Source organism: Papio anubis, chromosome 19 (genome assembly GCF_008728515.1).
Source record: "Papio anubis isolate 15944 chromosome 19, Panubis1.0, whole genome shotgun sequence".
NCBI classification, from domain to species: Eukaryota; Metazoa; Chordata; class Mammalia; order Primates; family Cercopithecidae; genus Papio; species Papio anubis.
The window spans coordinates 29,541,476-29,563,822 of record NC_044994.1 but is presented as its reverse complement, the minus strand read 5'-3'; the positions used below and the strand labels follow the sequence as shown (position 1 = coordinate 29,563,822).

The window sequence follows — 22,347 nt, the reverse complement described above, 5'->3', positions numbered from 1 at the left end:
ACCATGGCCTCATCAAAGGATTTATCTTTGTTGCTCACGTTGGTAACACAGCATCTGACCATAACCGGTGCTCAGTAAGTATTTATGGAATAAATCAATGACTGACCATTATTGATGCCACCAGAATAAGGTTTCAGTATTCAAATACATCTTAACATCCCCACGTTTCCCGCTATACTTAGGAAGACTGGTGAGAATAATTCCATTTTACAGATTGGAGCCATAAAGGGTATGTTAGTTTATTGTTACATAACAAATTGCCCCAAAATATATCATCTTAAAGCAACACACATTTATGATTTATTATTATTTCCAAGTTTCTGTGGGTTGGGAATCTGGACACAGCTTAGCTGGGTCCTCTGCTCCAGGGTCTCTCACTGGCTGTATCCAGGTATCCACAGGAGCCAGTCATCTCATGGTTCAAATGAGGCAGGGTCTGCTTCCAAGCTCACACAGTAGATGTGGGCAGGATTTGGTTCTTCACCGGGCTGTTGGACTGAGGTCCTCAGCTCCCCACTGGCTATCAGCTAGAGGTTACCCTCAGTTTCTTGCCACATACATCTCTCCACCATGACAGCTTGATTCATTAAAGCCCCCAAGCCATGAAGGCAAGAGAAAGAATGCTGCATGATGAACATCACAGTCCTTTATAACTGTGATGGTTAATACTGAGTGTCAACTTGATTGGATTGAAGGATATAAAGTATTGTTCCTGGATTGTGTCTGTGAGGGTGTTGCCAAAGGAGATTAACAGTTGAGTCAGTGAACAGGGAAACCAGACCCACCCACAGTCTGGGTGTACACAATCTAATCAGCTGTCAGCACGGCCAGAATAAAAGCAGGCAGAAGAACGTGGAAAGGCACACACCCAGGAGCAATACTTTGTAGCCTTCAATCAAGTTGATAATATTAAACATCGTGATAACCTAACCTCAGAAGTGACAACCCACCACCTTTGTGGTATTCCATTCACTAGAAGCATATCGCTAGGTCCAGCCATATAGGGCATGAACACTGGGAGGCAGGGACCACTGGAAGCTGTGAGCTGTGTGCAAAGCAACCAAACACAGGGGCACTGAGTGTACCCAAATCCTTTAAGATCACACAGTGGATTTGGGGTCAGAACCAAGCAGATCTCCACTGTCCTCTCTCCTCCCTCCATCTTGAGCTGTGCTATGGGGCAGGGCTGGTGGCATGGGCACCAGTAGGTTGGTAAGGAGGGAAGAGGAGTAGTGAAAGAAAGAGGGCACCAATGCATTTACCCAAATTTATTCTGGAACAGAATTTGTTTTTCAAGTTATCAAACAGGCAAAAATAAGAAGTGACTGAAGGTATGGATTTATTACCACTAATGCAAAAGCTGTTCCTGATAATGTTTTAAAGTATTTCCATATAATACATCTGTTCAGTTCAAATTTATAAATGGGGTCTAGAAAGAAGCACAGCACCCATCAGGGAGCGCTGAAGAGCCGTGTTTGTCTGGCACTTTGTGTGTAGGTTTTTCCAGTAGGGAAGGATGTTGTTTGGGCTGATTCTAGTTCAGAAATCATTGCTGGTGGATTCAGCAGTTGACCAATCCCCCCACTCCACTCCCCACTCTGTGGTGCTGCTCACCTGCTCAGCATCCCTATGGAAGAAAAGAAAGAGCTTGGGACACAGCAGAGCAGTATGGGGCCAGGATAATGGAATGGGGCTCTCAAATCAGAAAGCTGTGTGGGTGATTAATTCAAATGATCCCAAATACTTCCCCTCCTCCAGCCATAATGCTCAAGCCTTCCTGCTGTGTGCTCAGTTCTTTCTTCTTGTGGGTTTAGCTCCTCTCCATGCACAAACCAGGCTTGACTCAGGGAGGACAAGGCATCGCCACACCATCTCCACATCTCTTATCCAGTGTGTGTGCATGTGTGTTTGTGTGTATGTGTATATGTAAATGTACACGTGTCAGGATGGGGGAAAGGGGTGCTGAAAATAGCAACATGTTATTTCTAGGCTCTTTGGAAAGAAATGAAGCAGAATGAGAACAATGAGAGAGAAGTGTGGAAAACTGAGTTAGAAGGGAGGGGAGAGGCAAGCGGTGCAGGGAGGAGTAGGGAGCTACACACCTGCTATCTTTTCCTCACACTTCAAATTAGCCTTTCCCATTTGGGGAACAACAAAACTGAAGCTCAAGGAGCTGCCGTAGCTTGGCCAAGGTGGCACAGGGTTGGATGATAGGGGTGGATGCAGAATGCCGCCCTATAGCAGCCTGCTCTGCAGAGCATGGGATTGGTGACATGGCACGCAGAGCAGCTGGCCTTGTGATAGGTGGTTGGCAAACTTCTCCTCCTTCCATCTTACAAATTACACACACACACATATATACACACACACACGCATATATATATGGATTCTTGTTTCCATTGTTCAAACTATTTTAGATGGCAAATTCTCATTCTAGGAGGCCATTCCCAGGAGTGGAATCCTGGAGGGTGTCATAAAATCCCTGTGGGGTGGGTGCAGAGTGCAGCCAGCAGCAGGATTCTTCGTGGTGTCTAGGCATATTAGCCTCTTGGCCACAGCACTGTGCCATGAACAGAGGCTCCCTCAGACCAGAAATATGATCTAAGGGTGAGGTCTTCAAAGCACAGAGGGTCTTTGAAGAGGCTTCTTGTTACTGGGGGAGGGAGCTTTCCGGAAAGCTGGCACCTGATGGTTCTTTATGAGAAACTTAGGCCAGTGTCTGTCCATGTAGGAACTTCAGATGACAGGTGAGAAGGCCAGCTGTACCTGGAGTTGGAAGCTGTCTTTCCAGCTGATATTTCTTATATTAGCAGGAAGGGACAAATTTCAAGAAGCGGAAGTCAATTATAACCAGTTAAGATAGAAAGAAAACTGCCTCCCCTAAAAGATGTCCATGTCCTAATCCCCCAAACCTGTGAATATGTTCCCTACATGGTAAGGGGGGATTAAGTTTGTTGATGGAAATAATGTTGCTAATCGACTGACCTTAAAATAGAGTGTCCTGGATTATTCAGGTGGGCCCAGCATACTCACACGGGTCTTTAGAAGACAGAAGAGTGTGCGTGTCAAGGACATGCGATCTGGGAAAGACTCCACGAACCTTGGAGGGCTTTAAAGACAAAGGAGGCTATGATCCAAGAAATGTGGGATGCCTCCAGGAGCTGAGGAAGACAAAAAAGAAGAATTTACCCCCAAGACCATCCAGAAAGAAGGCCAACCTGCCAACACCCCGACTGTAGCCCAGTGAGACCTGGGTCACATTTGTGACCACCAGAATTGTAAAATTAAAAAATTTTGTTGTTTTAGGCCACTGGGCTTGCAGTCATTTGTGACAGCAGCCACAAGAAACTAACAGGAGGCCAAGCACCGTGGCTCACGCCTATAATCCCAGCACTTTGGGAGACCAAAACAGGTAGATCATTTGAGGTCAGGAGTTCGAGACCAGCCTGGTCAACATGGTGAAACCCCATCTTAAAATACAAAAATTAGCTGGGCTTGGTGTGGGTGCCTGTGATCCCAGCTACTCGGGAGGCTGAGGCAGGAGAATCGCATGAACCAGGGAGGCGGAGGTTGCAGTGAGCCAAGATCACACCACTGCACTCCAGCCTGGGCAACTCCATCTCAAAAAAAGGAAAGAAACTAGAAATTAACAGGAAACAGTGTAGGGTTGTCTAAGTCCAGGGAGAAAATCTGTGCAGCCCAGAGAAGTGGCCTAATTCCTCACCTGATGTGGGCTGGTGGAAGTTGAGAATACATCTAGCCCCTGCAGGACTTGGCGGCCAGGGTCACGGGTGAGAGTCTGAGCAGACTCGTTTCACTTCTAAGTAGTCAAGGGCTGTCAGTGAGACCCCAGACATGGCTAGAGAAGCTCTCACGCCCCTTCTTGGGAACGTTTGAAGTCATCATTTAAAAAAGAATACAGGAACCACCAGCCAGTGACAGCCACCAAGAGAGCTCTGCTTCTTTGACCTCTTCACAGTCTTTGCTGTTTTGTTTATTTTCCCCATAGTGATTGACAGCTGAACCCTTTAAGGAAAAGGCCTTGTAAATTGTTTCATGAACAGAAAAGGAAAAAAATTTAAAAATAAAAATAAAAAAGAACACTTCCCATTTCCCAGTCAGCCAGGACTGCCAGAAACCTAGGTTGGAGAAACAGGTGTTGGCAACAGGGAGAAGCAAAATCCTCATGGATCCCTGAGGCAGACAGGGAGACAGAAAGGCTTCAGAGGCTGTGAGAAGGTCATCCACACAGAGCCAGGACCCACACAAGGAAGCAGTGGCTGTGCTCCCAGGGAGGACTACTTGGCTTAGCATGGAGTTAGCACTCAGCAAACATGAGATGCTCTTATTATTATCACATAATAAGAAGGAATGTCAGATTACCCATTCATTAAAAAGAATACATTACATTGCATTCCTTCATACTCATTAGTTTACCTAACTTTTCCATAACCACGCTGACATGGTAAGACTGGTGGCATTTTCCCCCACCACTTTATAAATGTAAAAATGTCAAAGTGAGACACATTCTCGTTTTGAGTAAACAGGATGAGGAACTCAATGGTCAACAAGAGACTCCAGGCCAGAGAAGGAGACTCAGCAGGGTATGAAGGCAATGGGCTCAGAGCTTCTGGGAGACACCCTCTGTGACCTCCAGGACCAGCTGGGGAAACCAAGAGGTCAGAAAGGCTGATCCACTGTCTCCAGAACTCAGAGCTGGCCAGTTACTTGAATCCAGCTCTCAACTCTCTGCTTAGGCTCAGCACCACCCTGCTCTGAGACTTCCTAACTGTCTTGTCTCCAGCTGATTGGGAACAGGGTGGAAAAGGGGACAAACCACTTGGCAGGGCTGTCACCCTCCCAAGGCTCATAGCTGCACCCTGGCAAGTCTTCCAACCACTTCTGCCTTCTAGTTACCAAATAAAAAAATACTGATTGTAAACATCACTTTAAAAGCATGCCATCCGACAGCCGGCTCAGCTGCAATACATCAGCCTGAATTGTACTCATTTATGGTGAAGCATTTTATATTAATGTTTTCATTGCTTATCACAGACACTGGCTTTAAAGTGCTTAAGCCAGCTGTACTGAGTTATTTATTAGGCTTTTCTTTTTTCCAAGTTGCCTTTTCCTTAAATAAAGAGTTTGTTTTACTTTTATACATTTAAGAATCCCTCTTGTCGCCTGCCCATCACTTCTGATGCCTTGTGTGCATACACTCTTTGTTTCTCTAGAATTTACTCAGTGCCTCTGGAAGTCAAGTGAACTGGAGCCAGCAATGCCCACGGAAGGAAAAGGTACAGTGAGGCAGAGAGTTCAGTCTCTGCAGGACCATCTAGCTTCCCTTCCTTCATCCTACAAGTTAGATTCCACCTCCACTATAATATTGAAGATCTTCAATGATTGCCCAAAGTCAACTGATTTGACAATTGGGATATAGTCAACGCTGCTAATCATCTCCCCTTCCATGGTTCTCCTCTTGCCATTATGACTACTCCTGTGTCCCCATCATTAACTCTACCTTCTTTTTCATTCCTAAGTGTGGGTGGCCTAAGGGTCAGGCCTCAGGCCTGTCTCCTGCAGAACTAGAATGCTACACAAAGTGAAGTCCTCTAAATAGTGAGACACCCCCTTTCCTTTACCCACAGGGCTCCCGGAAAGCTGATAGCAAGAAAGAAATCTGGACAGTTGGTTTCTAGAGAGTCAAACTTTCTATTCTTGTGACTTTAGAGTTGGCTAACAAAATTCCAGGACCTAGTAAATCCACACTGAAGCCCATCAGTCAACAAAGTCTAACAGTAATCATAGAATTCCAGTCAGCAATGTGGGTCTTCATTCTGAAATACAGAAAGCCAAGCACCAGCTGACACTTAAGAAGAACTCTAACAAAAAGTGAAACAAAACAAAAATTGGAAATAAGGGCCTTGCAAGAAACAAAAGTAAAGCAAGAAGAAAAGAAATTCTTAAAAAAAAAAATTGTAATTATCTTCAGAAAAAAATAAGATAGGCATCCATGCAACAAGAATAGCAAGTTATTATGAAATAATACTTAGAAAAATTTAAGAGAGAATATGTGGGAATTAAATATGGAATACCGATAATAAAAAATTAAATAGATTCTAGAAGATAAACATAAGCAATCTCTAGAAGATAATATAATCAATAAATATTATTGGAAGTAGACAAAGTACAATGTGATAGAATGCAGGAGAGAAAACTTAAAGCATCTATCAAGCAGGTTCAATAGTCTCAAAGAAATTTTAATAAGAGATCTGAGAGAAAACAAGAGAGGCAGTTACAAAGAAAAAAATTCCAAAAAGATTTCCAGAACTGAAGGGCATGAAATTCCAGATTTAAATAGTCCATCAAAAGATCAAATATAATGAATGAAAAAAAGAGGTAAACCTGGATATATCATTGTGAAATTTCAGCACACCAGGGATAAAGAGTAGAAAAAAATACTTTCAGAGAAAGGTTAAAAAGAGATCATGTAACAAGAGTAGAAGTCAAGGAGGCATGAGGCTTCTGAGTAGGAACACTAGAAGCTAGAACACAATGGAGCAATGCCTTTAGAATCCTGTGGAAAAAGCACCTTCATCTTCAAGTTCTATATCTAGCCAAATGGTAAATGAGATGTGAAGAGCAAATAAAGACATGTTCAGATATGCAGGGGTTTTAAAATTTTACCCTCATGCATGTTTTTATGAGAACTGGAAGAGGCTCTTTACCAAAGCAAGAGAGTAAAGCAAAAAGGATATGACATCCAGGAATGAGGTGATTCGAGGAGCTCGGGAAGACCAAGGCAGCAGGTCCAGAGACAGCCAGTCCAAATCAAATAGGCAGGAAGTTGGGGCCCAAGGAAAAGCGGTTCCAAGAAAAAAACAAACAAACAAACAAAAAAACACTGTTCAGTCACCCAATGGGTTTGACTCTGTCTAGGAGATCTTGATACCACTGCCAGAGATTTTGGGAAAGAATCAGTGATATGTACATAGAAAACTAGGCAAATTATTACATTGGACAATCACTAGCTCATGGAAAAACCAACAATTGTTTAAAAAGGAAAATCATATTTGTATTCCTTTGTGAATATTTTTATAGATATAAATACGAAAATCCTAAAAATTCACTAAGCAGAAAATAGCAATATAACTGTGTTAGGACAATGAAGGAAAGAAGAGGAATGGTATGTTAGCTAAAAAAGAAAAAGCCTAAATTCCTGTGGATAGAAGGTAAAAAATATAGCCTATAGATATAATAATATCATATTATTTAGAAGTATGAAGTTAAATGCCAGCAAGAATTGTTCAAAATTTGAAAATGGTGTTTCTAAGGAGTAAGACCCAGGAGGAAGGAAGAGTGAGCCAGAAAACTGCTAGGTTTCTTTTTCCTAAGTCTTGTCAAAAATTTGAATTTTGTAATTATGTACATATGATAGTCTGACAAGTAAAAGTTTAACTCAGGTATGCAAACAATAAAACATATGTATAGCTATATATTATAGAAGGGCAGGAGTCCACGATGAGCAGATGTTTAATGAGGAGCAAAAGAGATGCAGCCCCTGCCCTCTGAGAACTTCTCTCTAAACATGGCATGCCATCTCTTATCTCTGCATCTTGCACATACCTTTCACTGACTACTTGTCTGCCTGGAATATGCTAATTCATCTATTAAGTCTCCTTTCACACCCTCCTTACTCTCCCAGGCAATCAGGCCTTTCCTGGGTCCTACTGTCCTTTGTGCAAACAACCAATGCAGCAATTGCATCATTGTATTTGCAGGACATGTTTATTTGCAGGACTCCCAGCTAGCTCATAAGTTCCTAAAATTTAAGGACTTCATTATACCCTGAGTGTGTCCCTAGTAATGAACACAGTGTCTGATTCTATGTCAATACCCAGTAAGTGCTTGTCAAATGAATACATGCATGGATACAGGCATGGGTGCATATCTGGATGTATGAAAGGATGGATGCATGGACGGAGAATAGAGATTCAGGCTGTTTCCTTGTTACCACCCAAAAAAGAACAATACTGGTTGATTAAATGAACAAAGAAGACTGAGAGAGCTGGAAATATCCAGAAAATTGATTGTACCATCCTCCCTAGGCCAGGCATATATAGGCCTATATAGTGCTTGTGGTTCACTGCCTCACTGAAGCCTCAGTGAACCACTGGCACCTAACTATTACTACCAACTACATTATTGCTTCCAACATGCTTGGGACCCAAGGTGGCCCAAAACAATGTGCATGACACAAAAAGAGGGCAGGAAGGAAGGAGGTGTCATGGAAACGGGAGGCAGGGGGCTCTAATGACACGACTTGATGGCAATGGCACCTGTCTCTCATTGTGACTTTCAGCAGAAAGATCAAATGCCTTTGGGTGCTGCCAGATATTGCTCTCAGCTAAAAGTGCCCATGAAGGAGGAAGCCAGGGCACCTCCAGTAATGACAGCCATGTCTAGTACTAGGGCCTGGCTGAGCTGGTGGAGCTCTTCTCAGGCCCATCCTGTGGGTGCTATCAACATTGCTTACACTAATCATTTGAATATTTCCACAAAGATCCGCAAGCAAGTGGATGACAAGATGTAGAGGATCATGTGCGCAATGCCCCTTCTAGCCCCTGCCCCATCCAGCACACCTATTTCCTAAATTGGAGGTTAGGGGGAGGAGAAGACTTGATCATCTGAGTCTGAAGAGGAAGGGACATTACCAAAGACTCAGAGGGAGCTTCTAATGCCTGACTGTTGCCACTTCATCCCCACCAAAAAAAAAAATCATTAGCAATTGAAAGTTAAAGTGAATTTCTCACCCATTCATCCAATCCAGAATGGTAGCTGGTCAGCACCGTAGCATGATTTAAGGGCTCTGAAAAAAAACCACACTGCCCCCAAAATATCTCCCTGGCCTGAAATTCATTTCACTTCATAACCATGCCTGAAACTCCACCAATTAGAAATTCATTTACAAGCCCCTCTTGTAAAATGTGCAACAGTGATTAGCTTTATTTGATTCTGCTCCAGAATCTAAAATTAGTACCAATGGCTGGGCCTAATAAAGAAAAATTGATGGGCTTTAGTTTGACTGAAAAAACCTCTTTTGTCAGTTCTTGCTCTTCAGCAATGGGACCAACAATTCCCATGAATGACACATAAACGATTACTTAAGACAAAATCTCCTTCTGGACAGGTCAAAAGGGTTAGAAAGTTCTTCTTTGAGGTAGATTAAATGCGCTTCCCAAAGCGCTCAGCAGTTTGCCCTAATTCTGCCCTCAGCAACACAAAGAGAGTCTAATCACGCCTCTTGTCAAATATTCTAAGCCAGGCTTCCTCTCCCTTGGAGTTTCCATGGCCCTTTCTCCATTTCTAACAGCTGGGCAATATGTGTGCATTGATTTGGTTAAATAAGACATGGCTTCAAGGCTCTGCTCACACACCAGCAAATGGCCTTTCATAGGGTAGAAGTTTTAGGGTGTGTGTGATATGCAATAATAACTTTGCTTTCTTTGCTTCTCACTGACTAAGCACTCTGGAACCTACAAGAGCAGGTAGGGCTGGAAGCATCACGTGGGTGTTGTAGGCATCAAGCCATGGGCAAGGAAGTCAAATCAGAGAGAAGGGCTCAACAAGATACCAACACCTGGGCTGGTTGGCTTTGATAAGAATTTCACCAGAGATCAGGAGACCCTGAGGGTGCACCCTGATATCATGCCAGAGGCTGTTTGTTCTGTATTTCTCCATGAAAGTTCTGCTCCTGCAGGCCCATGATCTGGCCTTCTGTCCTAAATCAATCCCTCATTAATTGACACTTTGAGCAAGTTTCTTAATTCCCATGAGCCTGTTTCTTTATCTACTAAATGAAGACTTTCTATCTAGTTGTCTGGTGGAGTTTTACAAGAATTACATGAGAAGATGAACGTGAGAATGTTTTAAGGTCTATATACAGCCAAGTGCTGGCAATGGCCAATGGTGGAGATCATGGGTGACTTTTGGCTTGTGGGGATGGTCCAGGTCCACAGCTGGGAATCATGGCCAGAAGGAGCACCAGCATGCTACAATGAAGCACATTTCTAGTTCAGGCAGAATCCAAAGGCCAAGTATTTAGAAGCATTACCATCAAATTTATGGCCTTTTATACATTTTTGCAGCCACACAATACCTGATAAAATTTTCTGCATGATTGTATCTTTTTTCTAGATTTGCTGAGATATAATTGACATATAAAGTTGTATATATATAAATATATCTGTGTGTATATATAGTGCATGTATATATATACAAATTACATATATATACTGTATATATACAATTTTGTCTACATATATATACTTTTTATTCGTCTCTCTAGATATACAATTTTTATCTGTATATATATATATATATATATATTTCAGGTGTACAATGTGTTGATTTGATACATTGTGAGATGATTGCCACCATCAGCAAATTAACATATTCATCATCTCACATAGTTACCACATATAAGTGAGATCATATAGTGTTTGTCTTTGTGTATTTGGCTTATTTCACTTGGTGTAACGTCCTTCAGGTTATTTTTTCTGACATGTTGCATGTAGCATGGATGATGTGGGTTGGTCAACCTACAGTATGTCTGGTTGCATAGAGGTACCTCATTGGCCAAAGGAGTATACAGGGAACACATTGAGCTATGAGTGGAGACATCTGTTTGGGTTATTCACCAGCCAATCCTAGATCAAATCTTCACTTGTACAGATATATAGAAGTCGAGGATGGAAGGGAATGTGGAGTCAGAAACCTCATAAGGGAGGTAGAGTCGGAAACCTCAAGACAAACCATGATTATATCTGTGACTAGACTTTCCAAGGTAGCCTTAACTTAGATGTACCTATTTGATCACCTAATTCCTGGAGTAAATCAAGACCAGATGGTCAGAAGGCCTAGGTTCCTGCCCTTCTGTTAAATGTGGGTCCAACTGGGAGGGTCTCCAGGCTTCACTGTAATTAAGGGAGCAGTACTGGGTGATCTTTTCCTATACCTTCCATTTTATCCTTGCACTCATTCCCCTCAACTCCCAAACATGGGTAACTTCTGCACGTCCTTCAAGACTTAGCCTTAACTTCGCTTTCTCGGGGAGGTCTTCCTATTTTTCTTTAAAGCCCCTGCCAGACAGACACAGCACTTCTACCTTCTTTTCCATATTCTCCCTGAATACTCTGTGACCACCATATCTTTTTGTGTGCCTGGCACAGAGTGGGTATGTAATAAATTAAATTTTTTTAAAAAAGAGAGAACTCTTAGTAAAGGAGAAATCACCAGCCCTCTTAGAATGCAAATGGAAACTAAGAAAGTACCCACTGCCATAAGGAAAAATTTTAACTGCTGTATAAACTGCAAATAACCACAAAATCTTAGCAGCAAAGCATCTTCCATCAGGCAGTGCATACGATCAATAGAATGCACAAGTTCCAAGCCTAGACCTCAAAGACCTTGCAACTTCCTATTTTGCCACCTTTAAAACCCTGAGACAACCGTGTGAATAAGCCCAAGCTGGCCTGCTAGAAATTGAGAGCTCCTGTGGAGAAGAACCAAGGCACCCCAGCTGACAGTCAGCCAATTCCTGCCCAAGAGCCTGTCAACTTTCAGACACATAAATGAGGCCACACTAGATCATCAAACCACCAGCCAACTCACCAGCTTCCCAGAGACACTTTCAAAAGCCCTGTAAGTGACCCCCTGAACCAGTCCAGAAGAGATAAGCTGCCTATTGAAACCACAGAACTAGATAAACGGTTGTTGTTTTAAGCCACAACATTTTTGTGGCCATTTGTATACAGCAAACGCTAACTGATACAACCTTCCCTCCTCCCCTTTTTGTTTAACTTAGAAGATCCAACTCTTGCTAAGTGGCACTGAAAGCAAAGGGCAGAAGGCTCCTGGAGCCCTAATGTAATGTAATGAATACAGCTGCCTTTGGAGTGGGGGATAACGCATGTCCTAATCCCCGCAGGAAAAGCTTCGGATTAGAGAAATTCATTCATGTGAACCACAGGGACCATGGTCAGTCATTCAGTCAGAGTAGGAAACAGCTAACAGCACCTTTAGTGCTTAATCTGTGCCAGACACTCTTCTAAGAGGAATCTTTATATCTATTTTCTCATGTAATTTTTACAACACCCCATGAGATGAGACCATTTTTACTTCCACTTTCCAGACGAGAAAGCTGAGGCACAGAGATCCTAAGTAATTCTCTCTAAGAAGTGGTGAAGCTGGAATTTGAACTGAGACAGGCCAACTCTAGAGTCATTTCTCCTATTCAGAATGCTAATCGGCTGAGTAAGGATAACTGGGGCCCCAAAGGGGACCTCCAAAGAGTGAAAAGGGGATGTGAACTCGTGACTAGGCCTGGGGCCCAGGAGATTTTATAGGTACAAAGCGATTCTGACCCAGGACATGGTAGAAATGGGAAATGCTTCCATACCCAGTCACTCTGGAGAAGCTTTGGGGAAACAGTGGCCTAGCACATGAGAGTATGTGAGTGAGGACCCAAGCATAGGAAACACAGCAAAACTGCTGGTACAGGGACTTGCACCCACAAGGGCATGATCAGGATGCCAGGCAGGAGCCCACAGGCAACACAGGCCCTGTGGACCAGAATGCAGCAAAGACGCCACTCCTCCGCCACCAAGTATCAGTGTCATAAACAGAGGGGGCTTTCAGTTTCTTCTCCCTCTTTGAGGGAATGCAAGTGGGGGAAATGAAATGAGAAGCTGGACTTCCTGACAATAAAAGCAGTTGAGGTTTTAAGTGATTGATCAGGAAAATAAAGACGAAATGGTCATATTTACACTCAAAGCAGGTGAAGTGGTCTTAGTGGCTTCATAAGTATTTCTTGAATAGAACTGCACAGTTTATAAAGTGCTTTCAAATACTTTATTTCCTTCTCACAACAACCCTGCAAGGTGAGTGGAACAGGTGTCATTGTCTCTGCTTCTCAGTTGGTGGAACGGCAGCTTGGGAGAAGTGCCTTGCCCAGGGTGACAGAACCAGTGGGAGCAGAGCCGGGATGCCAATGCGGGGCTTCAGCCTCCAGATCTGCAATTCCCATCCTTGGGCCATGGCTTCTCTCCATGCATATGGTAATTCATCTAACAATCAAAGAGAAGTCACAACTCAGGACAGGAATCCTAGGGAATGGACATTGATGACTCATTATCAAAAGAGGGATCCCAGACTCTTAGAGGAGCTCAGAGAAAGTCACTGTATCCCAAGGTAATCGGCAATGGCTTCAAGGAAGAAGTGGGGGCTTGGGCTTGATTTAATTCATTCAAGCAACTCTTTGTTCCCCAAATTGTTCTTCGAAAAGTTGCCAATGAATTCAATCCAGTCATTTGTTAGCAACAAGTTGCTTGGGGATGATCTGCAAAATAGTTGGTTACCTGATGTAATCCATTTTTACTGAAACTGTTTTATGTGTTAAACAAATCATGGTGATTATTTTTGTGTTTGCTTTTTTGTCAGCTTAAAAGCAGAGGCTGTTTCTCAGGCAGCAGCCCTAGCTCTCAACCCTCAACACCTGCCCACTCTAGGCCAAGTCCCAGCTGCTGCTGCAGCAGCGTTGATAGCAAATACAACTTTCCGTTGCTTCCTGTTGAGCAACTGGGAAAAGACGGAAGCAAGAAGAGGACCCTGGCATCAGACGTCAGCACTCTGGAAATGGGTTTTTACTGGGGACAGAAAGAAAGAAATTGCTGAAATGGAAGGAATTATCATTTCTAGAGTCATCTCTGGATAACAAATTGCGGAGGCCTAAATATCCACAGATTATTCTATCTGAGTTTATCTTGTTGCGACAGATCTGCATGCTGTAATCAATCATGCTGCGTATCCATAAAACAGCTTGATAGTACACATGTATTCTCCTCAAAAGAAAGTTGTAACATTTACACATAATAACTTATTGGGCTGCAGGCTTTGCCTGACGTATGCTCAATATCATCTGATGTTTTATTGGATCCCACACAAACTTTTGCCTAATACAGTCGTTTCTACAGAGAAAAGTTAATTGAAAGTCTTGATTATAATAAAGAAAAAAACTTTTAAAAGACAGGGAATTGTGACAACTACTCTAGGGGCTGCAGAGAGGCCAAGGTGGGTGGAACATTGCGGGAAAAGGACAAGGGTGGGTTTGAAGACCCCCACTTGCTGGCTGTTGGCTCTGGAACAGGACAGTTCAGCTGTCCAGATCTCAGCTGCCTCACCTGTGAAATATTTGGCATTACCAAATGCTAAGGTGTAAATCATACAGAGAAAGTGAGACGGGTGGAAGAGGATGGAGAGATCACGGGAAGGGATTCCTGGGCAGGAAATAGGCATAATTAGCCAGTGTGACAAAGCACACAGAAGACCACTTTGTCTGACTCAATGTGGGTTTGGGTAGTGGTAAAAGAGTTTGAAGAGGAGCTTAGAGCTATTTCTGAGGACTGTCATTATAGGTCACAGTTGTACTCTGTTCATTTCTCTCGCCACACTCACTAAAATCTGTATAAAAGTTATTTATTTGTTGACTTATTTATTATCTGTATCTCCCCATCTCAGACTCTCAGATCCATGAGGCAGAGACATGGCTATCTTGTGCACTGTAGTGTCTGCAGTCCTTAGCATGTACTAGGTACTCACCAAATAATTGACAAAGGAATGAAACACAAATGAGTGAATGACCAAATCAGGCCACGAATGCACCAGCTCCAATTCAGAGAGCTGCCACAGAGGTGCTACACTGACAGCCCCTCTGGCTAATGTCCTGTGCTCTCCCTCTCCCCAACCTCCATCTAAACTCCCATCCAGTGCCATGCTCCCAGCAATATAACCAACCTAAAAGCAAGGACCAGTGGGCATGCTGCCCTTTGTGGACAACAAAGGGTCCCTCTGCTCTCTACCCCAATCTGAGGACACATGAGATGTGGAAGCTGATTTGGGGACACACTTTAAGAAATCACAGAAACTAGCAAGTGCCATATAAACAAGTAACTCTATGTTGTAGAAGTTCCAGTGGATTGGGTGACATGCAGGACCATGCATCAGGATCATTCTCAGAACATGAATATCACCTAGGGAGCTTTGTCACCTTTCCACCCTAGCTCTGCTCTTGGAAGTCCTGGTTGAGTAGGCTTGCGCTGGGGCCTGGACACCTATCATTCCTAAAGTTTCTAAAGTTTCGCAGACAATTTTGATGTGCTCTGAAGATTGACAACAGCAGGACCGGACAATGGCTTAGGTCCCTTCTTTCCTGCTTCCATTGTAAGTGTAGTTTTATCCAAGACTGATTGAGTTTTCTTTGAGGGAGAGAAAAAGGAGGAATGAATATTCATTGGTTTCTTTGAGGGAGGAAAAAGAGGAGGAGTGAATATTCATATGGTTTTCTTAAAACTCAATCCAGTCTAAGATAAAACAAGTGACTCAATTAGAGAAAGTTTAATATCTGGCCTTCCAGTTTAATAAAAATTAAGCTAGGGTTTTCATTGTCCAGTGAGCACGCCATGCTCATTTCCTGCTCCTATCTTTGGTTTGTAGAATTCTTCAATGACCACCATTGTCCCTTCCTTCCTCCACAACCTACCCAAATCACACCCACTTATTTGGGGAAATGATGAGATATGGCTAATCGTGTAAAAATCGCTGACAATTGGGCAAAGAACTTACCTCAACCTTGTCTTGCTAAGAGCTTTGAAATTTGCATTGGGATAGCCCACTCCTATTCACTCATTAAACGGACATGTTGACTCAGCTCTATCAGGAGTTCTATCATGTTTGACACAGCTCTATCAGGAGCTGTGCTAGGTGCTGGGTTCAGAGCAGTGAAAGAAACTGATATGGGAACATGATTCTTGCTTCATGCTTCAGCATCATTGCTTAAGAGCAATCTGCTGTTTGCAGCTTGGTGCTTTGGGAAATCTGTAGTGTTGACAGCTTCCAAGGGTTTAAGAAGACATAACTCTCATGAAGAATCACAGATGTTATCCTGAGGATTATCCATTCAATCATCAAAGGTTTTATTCTTATACTCTGTGACAAAGAAAAGGCTAAGATTTCACGTGACTCCCTTTAGGTGGGGCTACTCCACCCCAGCAAAATCCACAAATAAGCAAGTTGAGTTTAACTATAAACTTGGGGACTTTTGCCTTGGAAATGGATCTGGTACCTTGGCTCTTCTGGCCAGGCCAGCTAGACCTTGCTGAAGTTGGGCTGCTGGTCTTAACAAGCCCATGTGTTTGGTTGCCATGGCTGTGAGGTGGGGAAGGAGACCCAGGAGCATGCTGGATGCAGGAAGAAGCAGCAAATCAGGCTGGTGAAACCATGCTGCTGAGATAATCAGGGATATTAGGGGCAGAACTCTTCCTTTCTTCTCAGGCCAGTCCTTATTCCTTACACAAAGCAGCTGAAAATCGTTGCATTGTCCTGAGCCAGGCTGGGTGACTAAGTTGCAAGCACAGACTCAGGGATGAGGACATTTCCCATGACAGCCTGCACTTATTCTCAGCCACGAGGGCCCTGGGTTTTCTCCCACCCTTCCCAGCTCAGGCCATCCTGTCTCTCTAGAATGGTTTGAAGCAGCTCCAGGATGGCCCCTGGACCTGGAAAATGTCCCAGATCGGAAGGGATTAATCACTATGTGACGTTCAGCATCTTCACTCCCCAATTCCTGGTGCCAGCAAGTCTCTGCTCTCCCTGCCAGGACCTCTGCTATACTCAAGGTACACAAAACCCCCAATCTACCACACTGCACACACCCTTTCCTTTTAGTTAACCAAAGTCAGACTAGCACTTTCAAAAAGAGCTCTTATTAGGAAACCCTGGGAGCACAAAGAAGAGAAATAGATGAGTGCAATAATGCTTCACATTTGTATAGCACTTTGCAGTTTGCAAAGCACTTGCACATTCGTTACCTCATTTACCCAGCATGGATTCCTTCCCATAACTTAAGTAAAGCCTAGCTAGAGATTGGCACGGGCTCTTCTAAGAGTTTCCCCCATCCCTGCCTGACTACCATTTCCCCAATCCAACCTTGACATCTGGCAACACCAACAGCCTGAGTAGAGAGTCCTGGTGAAACCTAAAGGTCTGATTTCTGGTCCCAGGTCTGACTCAGATTTTCTCCTGGCCTACCCAGGCCACCCCTCTCCCAGATATTGTGTTCTGGAAGCATTTTCACTAACTAGTTGCTAATGGTGATTCTAACCACAGAGGGAAGCACTTTCACTTACTTGTTTCCAGAACGACACTGGGATGGGTCACTATCAACTTATTTGTGCAGAATAATAGCTAACATTCATTGAGCACTCTTGGAGTGCCAGGCACTGCTTTTTATGTGTACTAGCTCATTTCCCTCTCACAAGGAGCATCAGGTGGACTGTATGATCTCCACTGTACAAGTGAGAGAAGCAGCTTGGTAAATGCAAGTCGTATTTTACGTTGTAGAGGTAATCAATGGATTGGGTGGGCTGCGGGACAATGAAACTAACCCCATTTCCTTCACTGAGTCATCAGTTTATGAATGCATGAGTTCAAGATGCATTTACCAACCTCCTCCCATGTGGCTAACCTCATGGATGCTACAGTGAATCAGGCATGGTTCTGCCCTGAGGATCCCATGGGCTGGCTGATCATACCAGCCTCTCCTGCTATTAATGTATAATATAATAAGTGTTATCGCAGAGGCTCAAACCCAGTCTAGGGCCTGGGAAACTGCCCAGAGGATACAACTTGGGATGAGGAAGGGCAGAGGGGGCACCAAGTGGAGGTAAGAGAGCATATCTGGAAAATGCAAAAATCTTAGTACTACTGGTCAAGTAGGGTGTGACGAGTCATATACTGAGTTATGAGATTTGGGCTTTATCCTGAAATCACTAAGACACCATTGATGGGTTTTAAGCAGAGAAGTGACATGAAAGCGACTTTCCCCCAAAGTTATTTTTTAAATTAAGTCTCTGCTTCTCATCTTGTTTTCTTGTGGTTGCCTCTTTCCAATAAAAGTGAGTTCAGATGGGGGAACTCGTTAAATAAGACTCTCTGGCAACTGGTTGCTAATTAGCTAAAGTTTTACTGCCCTCTATTTGACCAGAGGCGAGATGATTCTTCCTCTCCCTCCCGTGCTCACTCTCTCCCCAACCATGGTGGGCTTAGTGATGCTGAGGTCCATTTGGTTCAACAGGCTCACAGGGCAAGTCTGGGTGTGAGGCTCTGAATATTTGTAGCTTCTGTTTCTACTCGATGTCTCTTTACATTTTGGTGTCCATCTACAAGAGTCACCTGCTGTCCACATGATGCTGTCAGAATTCACACATTGCCAGCAATAACCAATACCCCATTTGTCAGGCATTGAAGACATTGTATCACACTGACCTGCTGACTGGCTGTACTGATGTCCCCCCACCCACCACCCCAGTGGGGAACTACTAGGCCTAGGATCAGGGCCAGGCTTGGAAAAGCCCAGACACTGGCACCCCCTTGCCTTCAGGGAGCATTCTTTATTCAGTTCAGGATGCAATTTCAGCAGGCATCAACATAGAGAAAAGAGGGAGGAAGATTCCATGGCTTGCTGGCCAGTCCCACCATGTCAATTCTGATGAATGACAGGGCTGCAGGTGGCACAGCCAGCGCCTTCTCACAGCTGGGAATGTTGTCTTACAAAGGTTCAAAATGTCCAAAACCCCCAGGTCACATCACATATGTGAACTGGCCTTTGGCTGTTTTCCTCTTTGTACCCAAAGTTCTGTTTTATTTCCACAGATGGGACAGACCTCAGAAACTGGGCTCTGACCAATCTGTGCTATGATCTGATCATGGGATACCAAGACAATGGGTAGGGACCTTTACCTCTGGATCATGAGAGGGTTAAAGACTCAGAGAGTCTGCTAAGATTCATAAGCAATTGTACAGGGCGGCTGTGCACACTGCTTTCATCAAAACCCCATAGGGGTCTGCAGTCCACCGAAAGGTTAATAAGCCCAGATTTGGAAGGTGCTTGCTGATCTGTACACACCGACCATATCGCACACCTCCAAGCCCAAGACCAGCTTTCCCCACGGCAAGTCTGCCCAATCACATCCAGTTGACCCAACTAATGCAAACACGGCAATAATTTATTTCAGTTCAAAGAAATGCAAATTGGGTTAATATTCCTTTCTCTGAACCATCACATATTCAATGTAAACTAATTCATTTCCACAGCAGTGAATTTTTCTAGAAACAAATGATACTCTGTTCTGCACAATTCAAACTAGCACATTTTTTAATGCAACAAACATTTATAAACCACTCATCCCTCCCCCCTTCCCTCCTTCCTAAAAATACCCATTGCAGCACCATCTTCGAGCCTACAGCCTGTCATCCCAAACTGCTGTATTGTATTTATATAATGGGACTGTTTCCATCCCAGTCATCAAATAACCCTGTTTATTATTATCCCCATTTTACAGATAAAGGAACTAGGGCATAGGGAGGTCAGCTGACCCTACCAGCCCCAAGCCCCACAGCAGGGCTATAGTGGAGAAGTGTTTCCAGGCCATGGCAGCCTTGGGAGAGCAGAGGCCGGCAGTCTGGTTGGGCTATGCTTCTAGAGAAAGCACACACTTCAGGGGGGATGATGCCAGTGGTCTCTCACCACAGGCCAATGCAGAGATGACCATGCCCAGAAATGTGGTGAGAGGCCCCCTCAGCCACTTCTGCCTGCACCCCGGTCATGCTGGACAAATTTGTGTGACTACCTGTAAAGGCAGGAGTTCCAAGAGAGGTCAGAGGGAAGCTTCTTGGAGACGACATTCAGGATTTGGAGGCTTAAGGCCATTCAGGAGTGTCAAAGGAGTCTCACCCCCATTCCACAAAGTGCTTGACCTCTCCCCAGCCAGTGACTCCACACTCGGGCTTCTCCCATCAGGAAGTGCCCCAGGCCTCCTGCTGCAGCCTGTGAGGCCTGTGATAGGGCAGCAGGCTCAGCTGGTCATCACTAGAGGCGGATCACAGGTTGGCATCCACCTTTCTATAGACACAAGACTTCATAAACACACATATATCATTTCTCCTGAGGATACAGCTCTTAATTTAAAGGACTAAATAATCCCCAGGGGTGGGATTATTTCTAGCCCCCTTCTAGTACCATTAGGGAGGAATGTGGGGCTTCATGCTGGTGAACATCAAAGTGGCAGGTCCGTATTCCCTATCCAAGACCTGTCTGTGAACCGGTCAGCTATAGGGATCAAAGGCAAAAGTAACTATTCCATTGGCCTTGGACCCCACACTTGCACCCAAGCGCATACCTGCCTGAGGTCCCTGACACTCCAGGCTTCGATGGGGTCGGGGCAGAGGCTGTGGGGCCCACAGCATCAGCACTCTCCTGCAGAAGGACTCGTCACTAATAAACACGCTGCTCCGGGCATTTGCTCACAATTGTTTGATATTTCAGTTTTCAGTCATTTTCTCAGTTAATAATTTATTAAATGGATTATTTGTCATTTCAATTTATTAAAAATTGATAAAGGGCTCATTTCTTTTTTCCCAAGCTAGGACACAGGGAGAGATACACAGGCCAGAGTACAAATTAAAGACTCCCTACTCCTTTCCCTTCCCCTGTCTCTGTGAAGTCACCCGCAACCACTGAGCACCCTCAGGTCCCTTTCCTGGTGTCTTTGCACACAGAGCCCTGCTCCCTAGTCAAATGATGAAGCAAGAGAGGCTGGCCCTCACCCCTGCCCAGACACCTTCACCACCCAGCCCTGAATCACGGTTTTTTATCACAGCCAGACCCCGAACCACGCCAAAAGCAGTGTACATCCCTTGTACTGCCCTGCTCAGCAAAGAGAATGCCCTCCCAGCTCCCTCAGCCTCTGAAGACTGCGCAGTCCTCATCTGAGGTGGAGCTGTATTTTACAGAAGGAGCTTGGAATCGTGATGGGATTTCAGGCACTGTGATAAAAGTAGGAGGGAGGTGTTTACAGCAGCAAAAGAACTTGCAGGGGCGCTCGAAATGGCTACCTGCTCTCTCCGTGGGCAACACCAGCACCGTCAGCCAGCTCTCTTGTCTCTGGTGCTCTCAACGATTTCACTGTTTCTATATTCTGATCCTGGCTCTGCCTGTGTTTACAGAACAAGCATATGAAGACACTTGAGGAAAAAAAAAAAAAAAAAAAAACCGTAAGCAGGCTGTCTCCTGATCCTTCTCCTCTTCTTCTTCCTCCCCACCCTCCTCTGGCTCTGATTTGCTCCTTCTCTCTGGCTCTGGACTCTCTTACCATCTTCACCACCCTTCCTGCTTCTCTCCCCTCTCCATCTTTCCCTGGTATTTGCTCTATCCTTTTTCTGCCTGACTTTCTTCCCTTTGGGCCTTTCCTCTCCCAAGGACTTGAGGTTCACAGACTGGTAAATACCTAGATTCTCCTAGCCGTGAGTGTGGCCTGTGAGGGCCTCCTTAGAGCCACGATGGAGCTTCATCCCCAGGGCCCTGGAGTCACAGCTGTTCTGTGGTTGTTTCTAGGCTGAGAGTGAAACCCCAGGACCACCCCATGTGCCCAGGTCCCAACTTCAGGTCTCAGAGTACCCACCCAATTGCAGCAAAAATAAAAAAAGACAGTGCTTTCTGGATCCAAGATGGTGCTACGGAAAGTCACCCCCTCCAACTCCAAGCGATGCTAAGGGTAGGGAAAAGAAAATAAACCAGACGGAGAGGTGGGAGCCTGGAGAAGCAGCAGCCCCTCAGAGTCACTTTAGCCAAGAGCATCGGTCACCACTTCGCCGTTCCTGTCTGCCTTCACAGGCTCCTTGAGACCCCGTGTATCACTGTTTTCCAGAGCACTTTTCCCCAAGATGAGTTTAATGGCCTTATAAAAGCCACACTGTGCACAAATTGGGAAGTTTCTGAAGCACCGCGCTGGCTTTCATGCATATACGCTTGCAAAGTTCCCACAGCCAGGCTGGAAAGGCAATTCAAGGCACAAAAACATCCTTGGGTAAATTACTTCCTATTAGTATGTCACATATTTCTTAGATATGACTGTAGTTCCAGGAGGTGACAGCAGCAGTTGACAATAAAACTTTGCACTCTTTTTTATTTATATTTTCTCTGCCTTTCTATTTGTTTTATTTTTTCTTTCCCCTCAAAGTTACATAACATCGCAAGGAGCTCATCATCCCGTTGCTCCCAAGGAAACAATACCCCCTGAGGCTTTTCTTGACATGCTCTATGTGAAGTTGTCCAAGAAGACATCTAACTTCAAGTACCACAGAAGAACCTCAAAATAGGCGTCACAGCATTGTTTAGACAGGAGGCCTGTGAGTGGGGCTCCCTTAGTCCCCAGTAGTATTCTTCCTCAGTTT

At 44.4% G+C, this 22,347-nt stretch overlaps 1 long non-coding RNA gene across 1 annotated transcript in view; it reads right to left on the bottom strand.

Annotated features, from left to right (window-relative positions):
* Positions 1 to 3,436, bottom strand: part of LOC110741795 — a 171,555-nt gene extending 168,119 nt beyond the window's left edge. The window contains exon 1 of the long non-coding RNA XR_002518686.2: positions 2,986 to 3,436. This is a non-coding gene — a long non-coding RNA (uncharacterized LOC110741795). The remainder of the gene's footprint in view (positions 1 to 2,985) is intronic.
* Positions 3,437 to 22,347: the final 18,911 nt, after the last annotated feature.